Here is a 2285-nt window from a genome sequence, read left to right as displayed (position 1 = left end):
ATTTAGAGCCAAATATGGGAGCAAATAAAGAAGAAATCATTAAAATCTCATGATGGCATTAATTCCACATACTTGTAGAATACTCTTTTTCTATGAGACCCTCATCTATAAGATGGAAGTACAAACAACTTGAGGTTACTAATAAAGTATATAATGGTGGATAAATGAAATTAGGGGCTGGCACTGTGGCATAGCAGGTTAAGCCACCACCTGCAATGTCAGCATCCCATATGGGTGCAGGTTCAAGTCCTAGCTGCTCCCACTTTCCATTTAGCTCCCTACTGTTGAACCTGAGAAAACAGCAGAAGATGGCCCAAGTGCTTAGATCCCTGCTACCCATGTGGGAAACCTGAATGGTGTTCCAGTCTCCTGGCTTCAGCTTGGCCCAGCTCCAGCTGCTGCTGCCATTTAGGAAAGTGAAGCAGCAGATGGAAGATCTCTATCTCTCCCTCTCTGTAATTCTACCTTTCAAGCAAATAAATAAATCTTTAAAATTAAAAGAAATAAAGGCATAAAAGCTATATATGAAAGATAGAAGTTTGATTCTGCAGGCTGTCTTTATTCTTTTTTCCAGGTTCAGAAAAGAATGTAAGTAAAATGTTCTAAGACTATAAGGTTGTAAAATGATTCCGTGGCAAGATGGAGTCATTGAAGAAATGGCTTCAGAGAGCGGCACCGCAGGAGCTCCGGGCTGGACCACGTTGATGGCCCTGCGACTGGAGGAGGACATGAGAAGCCACGGGAGTGTCGTGTGGCACGCTGCTGTGTGGCTCCCACTTTCATGCCCGCGGCCAACTCTGCTGCCTGCCCACGAGCCTGAGGTATTTCTACAGAGCTACAATGGAAAAGTCCTGGATGCTGTGGCACTTTGTGGAAAGATGGCTGACAGCCTTGGCTTCTGGGGCTTGGGCTCTCTACCGTATTTCTCTTTTACCATTGATAGTGACTTTTCATCTGTATGGAGGCATTATCTTTCTTTTGTTAATATTCGTACCAATAGCAGGTATTCTGTATAAGTTCCAGGATGTTTTGCTGTATTTTCCAGAACAGCCTTCCTCTTCATGCCTTTATGTTCCCATGCCCACTGGAATTCCACATGAAAACATTTTCATCAGAACCAAAGATGGAGCACATCTAAATCTTATTTTGATAAGGTACACTGGAGACAGCTGACCATACTCCGCAACTATAATTTACTTTCATGGGAACGCAGGCAACATAGGTCACAGGTTACCAAATGCGTTGCTCATGTTGGTTAACCTCAAAGTTAATCTTTTGCTTGTTGATTACCGAGGATATGGGGAAAGTGAAGCAGAAACAAGTGAGGAAGGACTCAGATCATGAAGCTATGCTGGACTATGATGACGAGACCTGACCTCAATACGACAAAAATGTTTCTTTTTGGCCGTTCCTTGGGTGGAATGGTGGCTATTCATTTGGCTTCTGGACTCTCCGACCAACTAATACCAGCAGTAATGATGAAACAACTGTATGAACTCTCCCCACGGCGATCTAAGAGACTGGCCATTTTTCCAGAAGGAACTCATAACGACACGTGGCAGTGCCAAGGCTATTTCATGGGGCTGGAACAGTTCATCCGACAAGTCATGAAGAGCCATTCTCCTGAAGAAATGGCAAAACGTCATCTACTGTCACAATTATATAATATGTCTCTTTTTGATTAATGCATTGTGTTTTAAATTGTGCAGAATGATGAAGAATGCTCCCTTCCAGAAGTGCATTATGTCTGCACCTGTCTGAAGGGTGACATTAAATTCTGAAAGGACCTCAGCCTCCTTTATTATGATCCAAATAGTTTTTCCCATTTGAAGAACCATAATTCCTGGGATTATTTCATACATTTTCATCAAAACTTTCAATGTCATTATGTATCCATATCTTTATTATGTCACTATAATAGAGATGATTCAAAAGTTTCTTGTTGCTAAAATTGTATAATCTGTGTTATAGTTGGGTTACTGGCTATCTGTGGAAGGATATACGTAAACAAGAAACCTTTGGATGTTAATCCTGTAGTAAATATTGGGACAATCATGGTAAGCAAACCTATTCTGTAATTTCATTTTTCACCTAAAAAGTTAAAATGAAATGCATGATGATATTTGATTCCTTGACTTATGCAATGCAACATTTTTAATGTAAATAGCACTGATCATATACCAATGCATATGGTTATCTAGGTTATATCTGTTTTTATGTAAATACTATTTTGTTTTTGGCAAAAAGCGAAATTGAGGGCTGTGCACAGGTTACCATTGCATTTT

The 2285-nt window shown here is 40.4% G+C and overlaps 1 pseudogene; it reads left to right on the top strand.

The window, feature by feature from the left end:
- Positions 1-840: 840 nt before the first annotated feature.
- On the top strand, positions 841-1666 carry LOC133753740 (protein ABHD13-like; annotated as a pseudogene).
- Positions 1667-2285: the final 619 nt, after the last annotated feature.

The sequence above is a fragment of the Lepus europaeus genome, chromosome X (assembly GCF_033115175.1).
Source record: "Lepus europaeus isolate LE1 chromosome X, mLepTim1.pri, whole genome shotgun sequence".
NCBI classification, from domain to species: domain Eukaryota; kingdom Metazoa; phylum Chordata; class Mammalia; order Lagomorpha; family Leporidae; genus Lepus; species Lepus europaeus.
This window is presented reverse-complemented; position numbering and strand designations above follow the sequence as displayed.